Raw genomic sequence first — 21,183 nt, 5'->3', positions numbered from 1 at the left:
CACAATGCCTTTCTGGTCTGTGCTGAAGCAGGGCATTCTGGCAGCCAAGTGGCTTGACCTTTATTAGTGAGCCTGGTTACCCCCTCTCGGAACCACAGACTTAGAAATCGCCAGCTCATATACAGTGCATAAAATATATTTATATATATACCCTTATACACCATTTTAATAAAAAATATCACAAAATTCTTCTAAGTCCCTCGGGAAGAGTGAAAGACGCGCACGTTCATTTTTAGAGCTTCTAGACCTTCCTATAAGAAGTTAGCCAAAAAGTAGCTTCGAAAAACGCTTAGGTTAAGTTTCAGAGTTGCTTCTAATGTACCAAAGCTGGACTTAGACATAATTTCACTCTCACAACATTATGGCTGGTTGGAGACAGTCCGAACAACAAGTACCGGGTCCATGGTTCTGGGCGTATACTGGGGGGGACGGGGACGACTCCCATTAACCCCTGACTATACCGGGGATACGCTTATCACAATGCCTTTCTGGTCTGTGCTGAAGCAGGGCATTCTGGCAGCCAAGTGGCTTGACCTTTATTAGTGAGCCTGGTTACCCCCTCTCGGAACCACAGACTTAGAAATCGCAAGCTCATATACAGTACAGTGCATAAAATATATTTATATATATACCCTTATACACCATTTTAATAAAAAATATCACAAAATTCTTCTAAGTCCCTCGGGAAGAGTGAAAGACGCGCACGTTCATTTTCAGAGCTCCTAGACCTTCCTATAAGAAGTTAGCCAAAAAGTAGCTTCGAAAAACGCTTAGGGTAAGTTTCAGAGTTGCTTCTAATGTACCAAAGCTGGACTTAGACATAATTTCACTCTCACAACATTATGGCTGGTTGGAGACAGTCCGAACAACAAGTACCGGGTCCATGGTTCTGGGCGTATACTGGGGGGGACGGGGACGACTCCCATTAACCCCTGACTATACCGGGGATACGCTTATCACAATGCCTTTCTGGTCTGTGCTGAAGCAGGGCATTCTGGCAGCCAAGTGGCTTGACCTTTATTAGTGAGCCTGGTTACCCCCTCTCGGAACCACAGACTTAGAAATCGCAAGCTCATATACAGTGCATAAAATATATTTATATATATACCCTTATACACCATTTTAATAAAAAATATCACAAAATTCTTCTAAGTCCCTCGGGAAGAGTGAAAGACGCGCACGTTCATTTTTAGAGCTCCTAGACCTTCCTATAAGAAGTTAGCCAAAAAGTAGCTTCGAAAAACGCTTAGGGTAAGTTTCAGAGTTGCTTCTAATGTACCAAAGCTGGACTTAGACATAATTTCACTCTCACAACATTATGGCTGGTTGGAGACAGTCCGAACCACAAGTACCGGGTCCATGGTTCTGGGCGTATACTGGGGGGACGGGGACGACTCCTATTAACCCCTGACTATACCGGGGATACGCTTATCACAATGCCTTTCTGGTCTGTGCTGAAGCAGGGCATTCTGGCAGCCAAGTGGCTTGACCTTTATTAGTGAGCCTGGTTACCCCCTCTCGGAACCACAGACTTAGAAATCGCCAGCTCATATACAGTGCATAAAATATATTTATATATATACCCTTATACACCATTTTAATAAAAAATATCACAAAATTCTTCTAAGTCCCTCGGGAAGAGTGAAAGACGCGCACGTTCATTTTCAGAGCTCCTAGACCTTCCTATAAGAAGTTAGCCAAAAAGTAGCTTCGAAAAACGCTTAGGGTAAGTTTCAGAGTTGCTTCTAATGTACCAAAGCTGGACTTAGACATAATTTCACTCTCACAACATTATGGCTGGTTGGAGACAGTCCGAACAACAAGTACCGGGTCCATGGTTCTGGGCGTATACTGGGGGGGACGGGGACGACTCCCATTAACCCCTGACTATACCGGGGATACGCTTATCACAATGCCTTTCTGGTCTGTGCTGAAGCAGGGCATTCTGGCAGCCAAGTGGCTTGACCTTTATTAGTGAGCCTGGTTACCCCCTCTCGGAACCACAGACTTAGAAATCGCAAGCTCATATACAGTGCATAAAATATATTTATATATATACCCTTATACACCATTTTAATAAAAAATATCACAAAATTCTTCTAAGTCCCTCGGGAAGAGTGAAAGACGCGCACGTTCATTTTTAGAGCTCCTAGACCTTCCTATAAGAAGTTAGCCAAAAAGTAGCTTCGAAAAACGCTTAGGGTAAGTTTCAGAGTTGCTTCTAATGTACCAAAGCTGGACTTAGACATAATTTCACTCTCACAACATTATGGCTGGTTGGAGACAGTCCGAACCACAAGTACCGGGTCCATGGTTCTGGGCGTATACTGGGGGGACGGGGACGACTCCTATTAACCCCTGACTATACCGGGGATACGCTTATCACAATGCCTTTCTGGTCTGTGCTGAAGCAGGGCATTCTGGCAGCCAAGTGGCTTGACCTTTATTAGTGAGCCTGGTTACCCCCTCTCGGAACCACAGACTTAGAAATCGCCAGCTCATATACAGTGCATAAAATATATTTATATATATACCCTTATACACCATTTTAATAAAAAATATCACAAAATTCTTCTAAGTCCCTCGGGAAGAGTGAAAGACGCGCACGTTCATTTTTAGAGCTCCTAGACCTTCCTATAAGAAGTTAGCCAAAAAGTAGCTTCGAAAAACGCTTAGGGTAAGTTTCAGAGTTGCTTCTAATGTACCAAAGCTGGACTTAGACATAATTTCACTCTCACAACATTATGGCTGGTTGGAGACAGTCCGAACCACAAGTACCGGGTCCATGGTTCTGGGCGTATACTGGGGGGGACGGGGACGACTCCCATTAACCCCTGACTATACCGGGGATACGCTTATCACAATGCCTTTCTGGTCTGTGCTGAAGCAGGGCATTCTGGCAGCCAAGTGGCTTGACCTTTATTAGTGAGCCTGGTTACCCCCTCTCGGAACCACAGACTTAGAAATCGCCAGCTCATATACAGTGCATAAAATATATTTATATATATACCCTTATACACCATTTTAATAAAAAATATCACAAAATTCTTCTAAGTCCCTCGGGAAGAGTGAAAGACGCGCACGTTCATTTTTAGAGCTCCTAGACCTTCCTATAAGAAGTTAGCCAAAAAGTAGCTTCGAAAAACGCTTAGGTTAAGTTTCAGAGTTGCTTCTAATGTACCAAAGCTGGACTTAGACATAATTTCACTCTCACAACATTATGGCTGGTTGGAGACAGTCCGAACCACAAGTACCGGGTCCATGGTTCTGTGCGTATACTGGGTTGACGGGGACGACTCCCATTAACCCCTGACTATACCGGGGATACGCTTATCACAATGCCTTTCTGGTCTGTGCTGAAGCAGGGCATTCTGGCAGCCAAGTGGCTTGACCTTTATTAGTGAGCCTGGTTACCCCCTCTCGGAACCACAGACTTAGAAATCGCCAGCTCATATACAGTGCATAAAATATATTTATATATATACCCTTATACACCATTTTAATAAAAAATATCACAAAATTCTTCTAAGTCCCTCGGGAAGAGTGAAAGACGCGCACGTTCATTTTCAGAGCTCCTAGACCTTCCTATAAGAAGTTAGGCAAAAAGTAGCTTCGAAAAACGCTTAGGGTAAGTTTCAGAGTTGCTTCTAATGTACCAAAGCTGGACTTAGACATAATTTCACTCTCACAACCTTATGGCTGGTTGGAGACCGTTCGAACCACAAGTACCGGGTCCATGGTTCTTGCCGTATACTGGGTGGACGGGGACGACTCCCATTAACCCCTGACTATACCGGGGATACGCTTATCACAATGCCTTTCTGGTCTGTGCTGAAGCAGGGCATTCTGGCAGCCAAGTGGCTTGACCTTTATTAGTGAGCCTGGTTACCCCCTCTCGGAACCACAGACTTAGAAATCGCCAGCTCATATACAGTGCATAAAATATATTTATATATATACCCTTATACACCATTTTAATAAAAAATATCACAAAATTCTTCTAAGTCCCTCGGGAAGAGTGAAAGATTCGCACGTTCATTTTTAGAGCTCCTAGACCTTCCTATAAGAAGTTAGCCAAAAAGTAGCTTCGAAAAACGCTTAGGTTAAGTTTCAGAGTTGCTTCTAATGTACCAAAGCTGGACTTAGACATAATTTCACTCTCACAACATTATGGCTGGTTGGAGACAGTCCGAACCACAAGTACCGGGTCCATGGTTCTGTGCGTATACTGGGTTGACGGGGACGACTCCCATTAACCCCTGACTATACCGGGGATACGCTTATCACAATGCCTTTCTGGTCTGTGCTGAAGCAGGGCATTCTGGCAGCCAAGTGGCTTGACCTTTATTAGTGAGCCTGGTTACCCCCTCTCGGAACCACAGACTTAGAAATCGCCAGCTCATATACAGTGCATAAAATATATTTATATATATACCCTTATACACCATTTTAATAAAAAATATCACAAAATTCTTCTAAGTCCCTCGGGAAGAGTGAAAGATGCGCACGTTCATTTTCAGAGCTCCTAGACCTTCCTATAAGAAGTTAGGCAAAAAGTAGCTTCGAAAAACGCTTAGGGTAAGTTTCAGAGTTGCTTCTAATGTACCAAAGCTGGACTTAGACATAATTTCACTCTCACAACCTTATGGCTGGTTGGAGACCGTTCGAACCACAAGTACCGGGTCCATGGTTCTTGCCGTATACTGGGTGGACGGGGACGACTCCCATTAACCCCTGACTATACCGGGGATACGCTTATCACAATGCCTTTCTGGTCTGTGCTGAAGCAGGGCATTCTGGCAGCCAAGTGGCTTGACCTTTATTAGTGAGCCTGGTTACCCCCTCTCGGAACCACAGACTTAGAAATCGCCAGCTCATATACAGTGCATAAAATATATTTATATATATACCCTTATACACCATTTTAATAAAAAATATCACAAAATTCTTCTAAGTCCCTCGGGAAGAGTGAAAGACGCGCACGTTCATTTTTAGAGCTCCTAGACCTTCCTATAAGAAGTTAGCCAAAAAGTAGCTTCGAAAAACGCTTAGGTTAAGTTTCAGAGTTGCTTCTAATGTACCAAAGCTGGACTTAGACATAATTTCACTCTCACAACATTATGGCTGGTTGGAGACAGTCCGAACCACAAGTACCGGGTCCATGGTTCTGGGCGTATACTGGGGGGACGGGGACGACTCCCATTAACCCCTGACTATACCGGGGATACACTTATCACAATGCCTTTCTGGTCTGTGCTGAAGCAGGGCATTCTGGCAGCCAAGTGGCTTGACCTTTATTAGTGAGCCTGGTTACCCCCTCTCGGAACCACAGACTTAGAAATCGCCAGCTCATATACAGTGCATAAAATATATTTATATATATACCCTTATACACCATTTTAATAAAAAATATCACAAAATTCTTCTAAGTCCCTCGGGAAGAGTGAAAGACGCGCACGTTTATTTTCAGAGCTCCTAGACCTTCCTATAAGAAGTTAGCCAAAAAGTAGCTTCGAAAAACGCTTAGGGTAAGTTTCAGAGTTGCTTCTAATGTACCAAAGCTGGACTTAGACATAATTTCACTCTCACAACATTATGGCTGGTTGGAGACAGTCCGAACAACAAGTACCGGGTCCATGGTTCTGGGCGTATACTGGGGGGGACGGGGGGGACTCCCATTAACCCCTGACTATACCGGGGATACGCTTATCACAATGCCTTTCTGGTCTGTGCTGAAGCAGGGCATTCTGGCAGCCAAGTGGCTTGACCTTTATTAGTGAGCCTGGTTACCCCGTCTCGGAACCACAGACTTAGAAATCGCCAGCTCATATACAGTGCATAAAATATATTTATATATATACCCTTATACACCATTTTAATAAAAAATATCACAAAATTATTCTAAGTCCCTCGGGAAGAGTGAAAGACGCGCACGTTCATTTTCAGAGCTCCTAGACCTTCCTATAAGAAGTTAGCCAAAAAGTAGCTTCGAAAAACGCTTAGGTTAAGTTTCAGAGTTGCTTCTAATGTACCAAAGCTGGACTTAGACATAATTTCACTCTCACAACATTATGGCTGGTTGGAGACAGTCCGAACCACAAGTACCGGGTCCATGGTTCTGGGCGTATACTGGGGATACGGGGACGACTCCCATTAACCCCTGACTATACCGGGGATACGCTTATCACAATGCCTTTCTGGTCTGTGCTGAAGCAGGGCATTCTGGCAGCCAAGTGGCTTGACCTTTATTAGTGAGCCTGGTTACCCCCTCTCGGAACCACAGACTTAGAAATCGCCAGCTCATATACAGTGCATAAAATATATTTATATATATACCCTTATACACCATTTTAATAAAAAATATCACAAAATTCTTCTAAGTCCCTCGGGAAGAGTGAAAGACGCGCACGTTCATTTTCAGAGCTCCTAGACCTTCCTATAAGAAGTTAGCCAAAAAGTAGCTTCGAAAAACGCTTAGGGTAAGTTTCAGAGTTGCTTCTAATGTACCAAAGCTGGACTTAGACATAATTTCACTCTCACAACATTATGGCTGGTTGGAGACAGTCCGAACAACAAGTACCGGGTCCATGGTTCTGGGCGTATACTGGGGGGGACGGGGACGACTCCCATTAACCCCTGACTATACCGGGGATACGCTTATCACAATGCCTTTCTGGTCTGTGCTGAAGCAGGGCATTCTGGCAGCCAAGTGGCTTGACCTTTATTAGTGAGCCTGGTTACCCCCTCTCGGAACCACAGACTTAGAAATCGCCAGCTCATATACAGTGCATAAAATATATTTATATATATATACCCTTATACACCATTTTAATAAAAAATATCACAAAATTCTTCTAAGTCCCTCGGGAAGAGTGAAAGACGCGCACGTTCATTTTCAGAGCTCCTAGACCTTCCTATAAGAAGTTAGCCAAAGAGTAGCTTCGAAAAACGCTTAGGTTAAGTTTCAGAGTTGCTTCTAATGTACCAAAGCTGGACTTAGACATAATTTCACTCTCACAACATTATGGCTGGTTGGAGACAGTCCGAACCACAAGTACCTGGTCCATGGTTCTGGGCGTATACTGGGGGGACGGGGACGACTCCCATTAACCCCTGACTATACCGGGGATACGCTTATCACAATGCCTTTCTGGTCTGTGCTGAAGCAGGGCATTCTGGCAGCCAAGTGGCTTGACCTTTATTAGTGAGCCTGGTTACCCCCTCTCGGAACCACAGACTTAGAAATCGCCAGCTCATATACAGTGCATAAAATATATTTATATATATACCCTTATACACCATTTTAATAAAAAATATCACAAAATTCTTCTAAGTCCCTCGGGAAGAGTGAAAGACGCGCACGTTCATTTTTAGAGCTCCTAGACCTTCCTATAAGAAGTTAGCCAAAAAGTAGCTTCGAAAAACGCTTAGGGTAAGTTTCAGAGTTGCTTCTAATGTACCAAAGCTGGACTTAGACATAATTTCACTCTCACAACATTATGGCTGGTTGGAGACAGTCCGAACCACAAGTACCGGGTCCATGGTTCTGGGCGTATACTGGGGGGGACGGGGACGACTCCCATTAACCCCTGACTATACCGGGGATACGCTTATCACAATGCCTTTCTGGTCTGTGCTGAAGCAGGGCATTCTGGCAGCCAAGTGGCTTGACCTTTATTAGTGAGCCTGGTTACCCCCTCTCGGAACCACAGACTTAGAAATCGCCAGCTCATATACAGTGCATAAAATATATTTATATATATACCCTTATACACCATTTTAATAAAAAATATCACAAAATTCTTCTAAGTCCCTCGGGAAGAGTGAAAGACGCGCACGTTCATTTTTAGAGCTCCTAGACCTTCCTATAAGAAGTTAGCCAAAAAGTAGCTTCGAAAAACGCTTAGGTTAAGTTTCAGAGTTGCTTCTAATGTACCAAAGCTGGACTTAGACATAATTTCACTCTCACAACATTATGGCTGGTTGGAGACAGTCCGAACCACAAGTACCGGGTCCATGGTTCTGTGCGTATACTGGGTTGACGGGGACGACTCCCATTAACCCCTGACTATACCGGGGATACGCTTATCACAATGCCTTTCTGGTCTGTGCTGAAGCAGGGCATTCTGGCAGCCAAGTGGCTTGACCTTTATTAGTGAGCCTGGTTACCCCCTCTCGGAACCACAGACTTAGAAATCGCCAGCTCATATACAGTGCATAAAATATATTTATATATATACCCTTATACACCATTTTAATAAAAAATATCACAAAATTCTTCTAAGTCCCTCGGGAAGAGTGAAAGACGCGCACGTTCATTTTCAGAGCTCCTAGACCTTCCTATAAGAAGTTAGCCAAAAAGTTGCTTCGAAAAACGCTTAGGGTAAGTTTCAGAGTTGCTTCTAATGTACCAAAGCTGGACTTAGACATAATTTCACTCTCACAACCTTATGGCTGGTTGGAGACCGTTCGAACCACAAGTACCGGGTCCATGGTTCTTGCCGTATACTGGGTGGACGGGGACGACTCCCATTAACCCCTGACTATACCGGGGATACGCTTATCACAATGCCTTTCTGGTCTGTGCTGAAGCAGGGCATTCTGGCAGCCAAGTGGCTTGACCTTTATTAGTGAGCCTGCTTACCCCCTCTCGGAACCACAGACTTAGAAAACGCCAGCTCATATACAGTGCATAAAATAAATTTATATATATACCCTTATACACCATTTTAATAAAAAAATATCACAAAATTCTTCTAAGTCTCTCGGGAAGAGTGAAAGACGCGCACGTTCATTTTCAGAGCTCCTAGACCTTCCTATAAGAAGTTAGCCAAAAAGTAGCTTCGAAAAACGCTTAGGGTAAGTTTCAGAGTTGCTTCTAATGTACCAAAGCTGGACTTAGACATAATTTCACTCTCACAACATTATGGCTGGTTGGAGACAGTCCGAACAACAAGTACCGGGTCCATGGTTCTGGGCGTATACTGGGGGGGACGGGGACGACTCCCATTAACCCCTGACTATACCGGGGATACGCTTATCACAATGCCTTTCTGGTCTGTGCTGAAGCAGGGCATTCTGGCAGCCAAGTGGCTTGACCTTTATTAGTGAGCCTGGTTACCCCCTCTCGGAACCACAGACTTAGAAATCGCCAGCTCATATACAGTGCATAAAATATATTTATATATATACCCTTATACACCATTTTAATAAAAAATATCACAAAATTCTTCTAAGTCCCTCGGGAAGAGTGAAAGACGCGCACGTTCATTTTCAGAGCTCCTAGACCTTCCTATAAGAAGTTAGCCAAAAAGTAGCTTCGAAAAACGCTTAGGTTAAGTTTCAGAGTTGCTTCTAATGTACCAAAGCTGGACTTAGACATAATTTCACTCTCACAACATTATGGCTGGTTGGAGACAGTCCGAACCACAAGTACCGGGTCCATGGTTCTGTGCGTATACTGGGTTGACGGGGACGACTCCCATTAACCCCTGACTATACCGGGGATACGCTTATCACAATGCCTTTCTGGTCTGTGCTGAAGCAGGGCATTCTGGCAGCCAAGTGGCTTGACCTTTATTAGTGAGCCTGGTTACCCCCTCTCGGAACCACAGACTTAGAAATCGCCAGCTCATATACAGTGCATAAAATATATTTATATATATACCCTTATACACCATTTTAATAAAAAATATCACAAAATTCTTCTAAGTCCCTCGGGAAGAGTGAAAGACGCGCACGTTCATTTTCAGAGCTCCTAGACCTTCCTATAAGAAGTTAGCCAAAAAGTAGCTTCGAAAAACGCTTAGGGTAAGTTTCAGAGTTGCTTCTAATGTACCAAAGCTGGACTTAGACATAATTTCACTCTCACAACCTTATGGCTGGTTGGAGACCGTTCGAACCACAAGTACCGGGTCCATGGTTCTTGCCGTATACTGGGTGGACGGGGACGACTCCCATTAACCCCTGACTATACCGGGGATACGCTTATCACAATGCCTTTCTGGTCTGTGCTGAAGCAGGGCATTCTGGCAGCCAAGTGGCTTGACCTTTATTAGTGAGCCTGGTTACCCCCTCTCGGAACCACAGACTTAGAAATCGCCAGCTCATATACAGTGCATAAAATATATTTATATATATACCCTTATACACCATTTTAATAAAAAATATCACAAAATTCTTCTAAGTCCCTCGGGAAGAGTGAAAGACGCGCACGTTCATTTTTAGAGCTCCTAGACCTTCCTATAAGAAGTTAGCCAAAAAGTAGCTTCGAAAAACGCTTAGGTTAAGTTTCAGAGTTGCTTCTAATGTACCAAAGCTGGACTTAGACATAATTTCACTCTCACAACATTATGGCTGGTTGGAGACAGTCCGAACCACAAGTACCGGGTCCATGGTTCTGGGCGTATACTGGGGGGACGGGGACGACTCCCATTAACTCCTGACTATACCGGGGATACGCTTATCACAATGCCTTTCTGGTCTGTGCTGAAGCAGGGCATTCTGGCAGCCAAGTGGCTTGACCTTTATTAGTGAGCCTGGTTACCCCCTCTCGGAACCACAGACTTAGAAATCGCCAGCTCATATACAGTGCATAAAATATATTTATATATATACCCTTATACACCATTTTAATAAAAAATATCACAAAATTCTTCTAAGTCCCTCGGGAAGAGTGAAAGACGCGCACGTTCATTTTCAGAGCTCCTAGACCTTCCTATAAGAAGTTAGCCAAAAAGTAGCTTCGAAAAACGCTTAGGTTACTGTAAGTTTCAGAGTTGCTTCTAATGTACCAAAGCTGGACTTAGACATAATTTCACTCTCACAACATTATGGCTGGTTGGAGACAGTCCGAACCACAAGTACCGGGTCCATGGTTCTGGGCGTATACTGGGGGGGACGGGGACGACTCCCATTAACCCCTGACTATACCGGGGATACGCTTATCACAATGCCTTTCTGGTCTGTGCTGAAGCAGGGCATTTTGGCAGCCAAGTGGCTTGACCTTTATTAGTGAGCCTGGTTACCCCCTCTCGGAACCACAGACTTAGAAATCGCCAGCTCATATACAGTGCATAAAATATATTTATATATATACCCTTATACACCATTTTAATAAAAAATATCACAAAATTCTTCTAAGTCCCTCGGGAAGAGTGAAAGACGCGCACGTTCATTTTTAGAGCTCCTAGACCTTCCTATAAGAAGTTAGCCAAAAAGTAGCTTCGAAAAACGCTTAGGTTAAGTTTCAGAGTTGCTTCTAATGTACCAAAGCTGGACTTAGACATAATTTCACTCTCACAACATTATGGCTGGTTGGAGACAGTCCGAACCACAAGTACCGGGTCCATGGTTCTGGCCGTATACTGGGGGACGGGGACGACTCCCATTAACCCCTGACTATACCGGGGATACGCTTATCACAATGCCTTTCTGGTCTGTGCTGAAGCAGGGCATTCTGGCAGCCAAGTGGCTTGACCTTTATTAGTGAGCCTGGTTACCCCCTCTCGGAACCACAGACTTAGAAATCGCCAGCTCATATACAGTGCATAAAATATATTTATATATATACCCTTATACACCATTTTAATAAAAAATATCACAAAATTCTTCTAAGTCCCTCGGGAAGAGTGAAAGACGCGCACGTTCATTTTCAGAGCTCCTAGACCTTCCTACTGTATAAGAAGTTAGCCAAAAAGTAGCTTCGAAAAACGCTTAGGTTAAGTTTCAGAGTTGCTTCTAATGTACCAAAGCTGGACTTAGACATAATTTCACTCTCACAACATTATGGCTGGTTGGAGACAGTCCGAACCACAAGTACCGGGTCCATGGTTCTGGGCGTATACTGGGGATACGGGGACGACTCCCATTAACCCCTGACTATACCGGGGATACGCTTATCACAATGCCTTTCTGGTCTGTGCTGAAGCAGGGCATTCTGGCAGCCAAGTGGCTTGACCTTTATTAGTGAGCCTGGTTACCCCCTCTCGGAACCACAGACTTAGAAATCGCCAGCTCATATACAGTGCATAAAATATATTTATATATATACCCTTATACACCATTTTAATAAAAAATATCACAAAATTCTTCTAAGTCCCTCGGGAAGAGTGAAAGACGCGCACGTTCATTTTCAGAGCTCCTAGACCTTCCTATAAGAAGTTAGCCAAAAAGTAGCTTCGAAAAACGCTTAGGGTAAGTTTCAGAGTTGCTTCTAATGTACCAAAGCTGGACTTAGACATAATTTCACTCTCACAACATTATGGCTGGTTGGAGACAGTCCGAACAACAAGTACCGGGTCCATGGTTCTGGGCGTATACTGGGGGGGACGGGGACGACTCCCATTAACCCCTGACTATACCGGGGATACGCTTATCACAATGCCTTTCTGGTCTGTGCTGAAGCAGGGCATTCTGGCAGCCAAGTGGCTTGACCTTTATTAGTGAGCCTGGTTACCCCCTCTCGGAACCACAGACTTAGAAATCGCCAGCTCATATACAGTGCATAAAATATATTTATATATATACCCTTATACACCATTTTAATAAAAAATATCACAAAATTCTTCTAAGTCCCTCGGGAAGAGTGAAAGACGCGCACGTTCATTTTCAGAGCTCCTAGACCTTCCTATAAGAAGTTAGCCAAAGAGTAGCTTCGAAAAACGCTTAGGTTAAGTTTCAGAGTTGCTTCTAATGTACCAAAGCTGGACTTAGACATAATTTCACTCTCAAAACATTATGGCTGGTTGGAGACAGTCCGAACCACAAGTACCGGGTCCATGGTTCTGGGCGTATACTGGGGGGACGGGGACGACTCCCATTAACCCCTGACTATACCGGGGATACGCTTATCACAATGCCTTTCTGGTCTGTGCTGAAGCAGGGCATTCTGGCAGCCAAGTGGCTTGACCTTTATTAGTGAGCCTGGTTACCCCCTCTCGGAACCACAGACTTAGAAATCGCCAGCTCATATACAGTGCATAAAATATATTTATATATATATACCCTTATACACCATTTTAATAAAAAATATCACAAAATTCTTCTAAGTCCCTCGGGAAGAGTGAAAGACGCGCACGTTCATTTTCAGAGCTCCTAGACCTTCCTATAAGAAGTTAGCCAAAAAGTAGCTTCGAAAAACGCTTAGGGTAAGTTTCAGAGTTGCTTCTAATGTACCAAAGCTGGACTTAGACATAATTTCACTCTCACAACATTATGGCTGGTTGGAGACAGTCCGAACAACAAGTACCGGGTCCATGGTTCTGGGCGTATACTGGGGGGGACGGGGACGACTCCCATTAACCCCTGACTATACCGGGGATACGCTTATCACAATGCCTTTCTGGTCTGTGCTGAAGCAGGGCATTCTGGCAGCCAAGTGGCTTGACCTTTATTTGTGAGCCTGGTTACCCCCTCTCGGAACCACAGACTTAGAAATCGCCAGCTCATATACAGTGCATAAAATATATTTATATATATACCCTTATACACCATTTTAATAAAAAATATCACAAAATTCTTCTAAGTCCCTCGGGAAGAGTGAAAGACGCGCACGTTCATTTTCAGAGCTCCTAGACCTTCCTATAAGAAGTTAGCCAAAAAGTAGCTTCGAAAAACGCTTAGGTTAAGTTTCAGAGTTGCTTCTAATGTACCAAAGCTGGACTTAGACATAATTTCACTCTCACAACATTATGGCTGGTTGGAGACAGTCCGAACCACAAGTACCGGGTCCATGGTTCTGTGCGTATACTGGGTTGACGGGGACGACTCCCATTAACCCCTGACTATACCGGGGATACGCTTATCACAATGCCTTTCTGGTCTGTGCTGAAGCAGGGCATTCTGGCAGCCAAGTGGCTTGACCTTTATTAGTGAGCCTGGTTACCCCCTCTCGGAACCACAGACTTAGAAATCGCCAGCTCATATACAGTGCATAAAATATATTTATATATATACCCTTATACACCATTTTAATAAAAAATATCACAAAATTCTTCTAAGTCCCTCGGGAAGAGTGAAAGACGCGCACGTTCATTTTCAGAGCTCCTAGACCTTCCTATAAGAAGTTAGCCAAAAAGTAGCTTCGAAAAACGCTTAGGGTAAGTTTCAGAGTTGCTTCTAATGTACCAAAGCTGGACTTAGACATAATTTCACTCTCACAACCTTATGGCTGGTTGGAGACCGTTCGAACCACAAGTACCGGGTCCATGGTTCTTGCCGTATACTGGGTGGACGGGGACGACTCCCATTAACCCCTGACTATACCGGGGATACGCTTATCACAATGCCTTTCTGGTCTGTGCTGAAGCAGGGCATTCTGGCAGCCAAGTGGCTTGACCTTTATTAGTGAGCCTGGTTACCCCCTCTCGGAACCACAGACTTAGAAATCGCCAGCTCATATACAGTGCATAAAATATATTTATATATATACCCTTATACACCATTTTAATAAAAAATATCACAAAATTCTTCTAAGTCCCTCGGGAAGAGTGAAAGACGCGCACGTTCATTTTTAGAGCTCCTAGACCTTCCTATAAGAAGTTAGCCAAAAAGTAGCTTCGAAAAACGCTTAGGTTAAGTTTCAGAGTTGCTTCTAATGTACCAAAGCTGGACTTAGACATAATTTCACTCTCACAACATTATGGCTGGTTGGAGACAGTCCGAACCACAAGTACCGGGTCCATGGTTCTGGGCGTATACTGGGGGGACGGGGACGACTCCCATTAACTCCTGACTATACCGGGGATACGCTTATCACAATGCCTTTCTGGTCTGTGCTGAAGCAGGGCATTCTGGCAGCCAAGTGGCTTGACCTTTATTAGTGAGCCTGGTTACCCCCTCTCGGAACCACAGACTTAGAAATCGCCAGCTCATATACAGTGCATAAAATATATTTATATATATACCCTTATACACCATTTTAATAAAAAATATCACAAAATTCTTCTAAGTCCCTCGGGAAGAGTGAAAGACGCGCACGTTCATTTTCAGAGCTCCTAGACCTTCCTATAAGAAGTTAGCCAAAAAGTAGCTTCGAAAAACGCTTAGGTTACTGTAAGTTTCAGAGTTGCTTCTAATGTACCAAAGCTGGACTTAGACATAATTTCACTCTCACAACATTATGGCTGGTTGGAGACAGTCCGAACCACAAGTACCGGGTCCATGGTTCTGGGCGTATACTGGGGGGGACGGGGACGACTCCCATTAACCCCTGACTATACCGGGGATACGCTTATCACAATGCCTTTCTGGTCTGTGCTGAAGCAGGGCATTCTGGCAGCCAAGTGGCTTGACCTTTATTAGTGAGCCTGGTTACCCCCTCTCGGAACCACAGACTTAGAAATCGCCAGCTCATATACAGTGCATAAAATATATTTATATATATACCCTTATACACCATTTTAATAAAAAATATCACAAAATTCTTCTAAGTCCCTCGGGAAGAGTGAAAGACGCGCACGTTCATTTTTAGAGCTCCTAGACCTTCCTATAAGAAGTTAGCCAAAAAGTAGCTTCGAAAAACGCTTAGGTTAAGTTTCAGAGTTGCTTCTAATGTACCAAAGCTGGACTTAGACATAATTTCACTCTCACAACATTATGGCTGGTTGGAGACAGTCCGAACCACAAGTACCGGGTCCATGGTTCTGGCCGTATACTGGGGGACGGGGACGACTCCCATTAACCCCTGACTATACCGGGGATACGCTTATCACAATGCCTTTCTGGTCTGTGCTGAAGCAGGGCATTCTGGCAGCCAAGTGGCTTGACCTTTATTAGTGAGCCTGGTTACCCCCTCTCGGAACCACAGACTTAGAAATCGCCAGCTCATATACAGTGCATAAAATATATTTATATATATACCCTTATACACCATTTTAATAAAAAATATCACAAAATTCTTCTAAGTCCCTCGGGAAGAGTGAAAGACGCGCACGTTCATTTTCAGAGCTCCTAGACCTTCCTACTGTATAAGAAGTTAGCCAAAAAGTAGCTTCGAAAAACGCTTAGGTTAAGTTTCAGAGTTGCTTCTAATGTACCAAAGCTGGACTTAGACATAATTTCACTCTCACAACATTATGGCTGGTTGGAGACAGTCCGAACCACAAGTACCGGGTCCATGGTTCTGGGCGTATACTGGGGATACGGGGACGACTCCCATTAACCCCTGACTATACCGGGGATACGCTTATCACAATGCCTTTCTGGTCTGTGCTGAAGCAGGGCATTCTGGCAGCCAAGTGGCTTGACCTTTATTAGTGAGCCTGGTTACCCCCTCTCGGAACCACAGACTTAGAAATCGCCAGCTCATATACAGTGCATAAAATATATTTATATATATACCCTTATACACCATTTTAATAAAAAATATCACAAAATTCTTCTAAGTCCCTCGGGAAGAGTGAAAGACGCGCACGTTCATTTTCAGAGCTCCTAGACCTTCCTATAAGAAGTTAGCCAAAAAGTAGCTTCGAAAAACGCTTAGGGTAAGTTTCAGAGTTGCTTCTAATGTACCAAAGCTGGACTTAGACATAATTTCACTCTCACAACATTATGGCTGGTTGGAGACAGTCCGAACAACAAGTACCGGGTCCATGGTTCTGGGCGTATACTGGGGGGGACGGGGACGACTCCCATTAACCCCTGACTATACCGGGGATACGCTTATCACAATGCCTTTCTGGTCTGTGCTGAAGCAGGGCATTCTGGCAGCCAAGTGGCTTGACCTTTATTAGTGAGCCTGGTTACCCCCTCTCGGAACCACAGACTTAGAAATCGCCAGCTCATATACAGTGCATAAAATATATTTATATATATACCCTTATACACCATTTTAATAAAAAATATCACAAAATTCTTCTAAGTCCCTCGGGAAGAGTGAAAGACGCGCACGTTCATTTTCAGAGCTCCTAGACCTTCCTATAAGAAGTTAGCCAAAGAGTAGCTTCGAAAAACGCTTAGGTTAAGTTTCAGAGTTGCTTCTAATGTACCAAAGCTGGACTTAGACATAATTTCACTCTCAAAACATTATGGCTGGTTGGAGACAGTCCGAACCACAAGTACCGGGTCCATGGTTCTGGGCGTATACTGGGGGGACGGGGACGACTCCCATTAACCCCTGACTATACCGGGGATACGCTTATCACAATGCCTTTCTGGTCTGTGCTGAAGCAGGGCATTCTGGCAGCCAAGTGGCTTGACCTTTATTAGTGAGCCTGGTTACCCCCTCTCGGAACCACAGACTTAGAAATCGCCAGCTCATATACAGTGCATAAAATATATTTATATATATATACCCTTATACACCATTTTAATAAAAAATATCACAAAATTCTTCTAAGTCCCTCGGGAAGAGTGAAAGACGCGCACGTTCATTTTCAGAGCTCCTAGACCTTCCTATAAGAAGTTAGCCAAAAAGTAGCTTCGAAAAACGCTTAGGGTAAGTTTCAGAGTTGCTTCTAATGTACCAAAGCTGGACTTAGACATAATTTCACTCTCACAACATTATGGCTGGTTGGAGACAGTCCGAACAACAAGTACCGGGTCCATGGTTCTGGGCGTATACTGGGGGGGACGGGGACGACTCCCATTAACCCCTGACTATACCGGGGATACGCTTATCACAATGCCTTTCTGGTCTGTGCTGAAGCAGGGCATTCTGGCAGCCAAGTGGCTTGACCTTTATTTGTGAGCCTGGTTACCCCCTCTCGGAACCACAGACTTAGAAATCGCCAGCTCATATACAGTGCATAAAATATATTTATATATATACCCTTATACACCATTTTAATAAAAAATATCACAAAATTCTTCTAAGTCCCTCGGGAAGAGTGAAAGACGCGCACGTTCATTTTCAGAGCTCCTAGACCTTCCTATAAGAAGTTAGCCAAAAAGTAGCTTCGAAAAACGCTTAGGTTAAGTTTCAGAGTTGCTTCTAATGTACCAAAGCTGGACTTAGACATAATTTCACTCTCACAACATTATGGCTGGTTGGAGACAGTCCGAACCACAAGTACCGGGTCCATGGTTCTGGGCGTATACTGGGGGGACGGGGACGACTCCCATTAACCCCTGACTATACCGGGGATACGCTTATCACAATGCCTTTCTGGTCTGTGCTGAAGCAGGGCATTCTGGCAGCCAAGTGGCTTGACCTTTATTAGTGAGCCTGGTTACCCCCTCTCGGAACCACAGACTTAGAAATCGCCAGCTCATATACAGTGCATAAAATATATTTATATATATACCCTTATACACCATTTTAATAAAAAATATCACAAAATTCTTCTAAGTCCCTCGGGAAGAGTGAAAGACGCGCACGTTCATTTTCAGAGCTCCTAGACCTTCCTATAAGAAGTTAGCCAAAAAGTAGCTTCGAAAAACGCTTTGGGTAAGTTTCAGAGTTGCTTCTAATGTACCAAAGCTGGACTTAGACATAATTTCACTCTCACAACATTATGGCTGGTTGGAGACAGTCCGAGCAACAAGTACCGGGTCCATGGTTCTGGGCGTATACTGGGGGGGACGGGGACGACTCCCATTAACCCCTGACTATACCGAGGATACGCTTATCACAATGCCTTTCTGGTCTGTGCTGAAGCAGGGCATTCTGGCAGCCAAGTGGCTTGACCTTTATTAGTGAGCCTGGTTACCCCCTCTCGGAACCACAGACTTAGAAATCGCCAGCTCATATACAGTGCATAAAATATATTTATATATATACCCTTATACACCATTTTAATAAAAAATATCACAAAATTCTTCTAAGTCCCTCGGGAAGAGTGAAAGACGCGCACTTTTATTTTCAGAGCTCCTAGAACTTCCTATAAGAAGTTAGCCAAAAAGTAGCTTCGAAAAACGCTTAGGGTAAGTTTCAGAGCTGCTTCTAATGTACCTAAGCTGGACTTAGACATAATTTCACTCTCACAACATTATGGCTGGTTGGAGACAGTCCGAACCACAAGTACCGGGTCCATGGTTCTGGGCGTATACTGGGGGGGACGGGGGGGACTCCCATTAACCCCTGACTATACCGGGGATACGCTTATCACAATGCCTTTCTGGTCTGTGCTGAAGCAGGGCATTCTGGCAGCCAAGTGGCTTGACCTTTATTAGTGAGCCTGGTTACCCCCTCTCGGAACCACAGACTTAGAAATCGCCAGCTCATATACAGTGCATAAAATATATTTATATATATACCCTTATACACCATTTTAATAAAAAATATCACAAAATTCTTCTAAGTCCCTCGGGAAGAGTGAAAGACGCGCACGTTCATTTTCAGAGCTCCTAGACCTTCCTATAAGAAGTTAGCCAAAAAGTAGCTTCGAAAAACGCTTAGGTTAAGTTTCAGAGTTGCTTCTAATGTACCAAAGCTGGACTTAGACATAATTTCACTCTCACAACATTATGGCTGGTTGGAGACAGTCCGAACAACAAGTACCGGGTCCATGGTTCTGGGCGTATACTGGGGGGGACGGGGACGACTCCCATTAACCCCTGACTATACCGGGGATACGCTTATCACAATGCCTTTCTGGTCTGTGCTGAAGCAGGGCATTCTGGCAGCCAAGTGGCTTGACCTTTATTAGTGAGCCTGGTTACCCCCTCTCGGAACCACAGACTTAGAAATCGCCAGCTCATATACAGTGCATAAAATATATTTATATATATACCCTTATACACCATTTTAATAAAAAATATCACAAAATTCTTCTAAGTCCCTCGGGAAGAGTGAAAGACGCGCACGTTCATTTTCAGAGCTCCTAGAACTTCCTATAAGAAGTTAGCCAAAAAGTAGCTTCGAAAAACGCTTAGGGTAAGTTTCAGAGTTGCTTCTAATGTACCTAAGCTGGACTTAGACATAATTTCACTCTCACAACATTATGGCTGGTTGGAGACAGTCCGAACCACAAGTACCGGGTCCATGGTTCTGGGCGTATACTGGGGGGGACGGGGACGACTCCCATTAACCCCTGACTATACCGGGGATACGCTTATCACAATGCCTTTCTGGTCTGTGCTGAAGCAGGGCATTCTGGCAGCCAAGTGGCTTGACCTTTATTAGTGAGCCTGGTTACCCCCTCTCGGAACCACAGACTTAGAAATCGCCAGCTCATATACAGTGCATAAAATATATTTATATATATACCCTTATACACCATTTTAATAAAAAATATCACAAAATTCTTCTAAGTCCCTCGGGAAGAGTGAAAGACGCGCACGTTCATTTTCAGAGCTCCTAGACCTTCCTATAAGAAGTTAGCCAAAAAGTAGCTTCGAAAAACGCTTAGGTTAAGTTTCAGAGTTGCTTCTAATGTACCAAAGCTGGACTTAGACATAATTTCACTCTCACAACATTATGGCTGGTTGGAGACAGTCCGAACCACAAGTACCGTGTCCATGGTTCTGGGCGTATACTGGGGGGACGGGGACGACTCCCATTAACCCCTGACTATACCGGGGATACGCTTATCACAATGCCTTTCTGGTCTGTGCTGAAGCAGGGCATTCTGGCAGCCAAGTGGCTTGACCTTTATTAGTGAGCCTGGTTACCCCCTCTCGGAACCACAGACTTAGAAATCGCCAGCTCATATACAGTGCATAAAATATATTTATATATATACCCTTATACACCATTTTAATAAAAAATATCACAAAATTCTTCTAAGTCCCTCGGGAAGAGTGAAAGACGCGCACGTTCATTTTCACAGCTCCTAGACCTTCCTATAAGAAGTTAGCCAAAAAGTAGCTTCGAAAAACGCTTAGGGTAAGTTTCAGAGTTGCTTCTAATGTACCAAAGCTGGACTTAGACATAATTTCACTCTCACAACATTATGGCTGGTTGGAGACAGTCCGAACCACAAGTACCGGGTCCATGGTTCTGGGCGTATACTGGGGGGGACGGGGACGACTCCCATTAACCCCTGACTATACCGGGGATACGCTTATCACAATGCCTTTCTGGTCTGTGCTGAAGCAGGGCATTCTGGCAGCCAAGTGGCTTGACCTTTATTAGTGAGCCTGGTTACCCCCTCTCGGAACCACAGACTTAGAAATCGCCAGCTCATATACAGTGCATAAAATATATTTATATATATACCCTTATAAACCATTTTAATAAAAAATATCACAAAATTCTTCTAAGTCCCTCGGGAAGAGTGAAAGACGCGCACGTTCATTTTC

Source organism: Ascaphus truei, chromosome 1, assembly GCF_040206685.1.
Source record: "Ascaphus truei isolate aAscTru1 chromosome 1, aAscTru1.hap1, whole genome shotgun sequence".
Classification (NCBI taxonomy): domain Eukaryota; kingdom Metazoa; phylum Chordata; class Amphibia; order Anura; family Ascaphidae; genus Ascaphus; species Ascaphus truei.
Note: the sequence above shows the minus strand (reverse complement) of the source record.